The sequence below is a fragment of the Mycetomoellerius zeteki genome, unplaced genomic scaffold, assembly GCF_001594055.1.
Source record: "Mycetomoellerius zeteki isolate Tzet28-1 unplaced genomic scaffold, Tzet1.0 scaffold393, whole genome shotgun sequence".
Lineage (NCBI taxonomy): Eukaryota > Metazoa > Arthropoda > Insecta > Hymenoptera > Formicidae > Mycetomoellerius > Mycetomoellerius zeteki.
This window is the reverse complement of record NW_017257385.1, coordinates 839-1,085: the sequence shown is the minus strand read 5'-3', so window position 1 is coordinate 1,085 and position 247 is coordinate 839.

The window sequence follows — 247 nt, the reverse complement described above, 5'->3', positions numbered from 1 at the left end:
CTCATATCCCTGTTTTCCTTCCCTACTCTCTCCATCCTTTCTTAGTCCCGGTACGTTTTTTTCTAAATTTCTTCCCCCCTTCTTCTTGTATCATTAAAGAAATCCAGTAATCACCTTTAATTTCCATCCGCCCTGTCGTTTCCTTCCATCAAAAAATTCTTACGCACATTCACTCTAATTTTACGACACCAATTTTTTTTGTATTTATTATCCAGGTTCGCATTTATGTTCGCGAACACACACACAC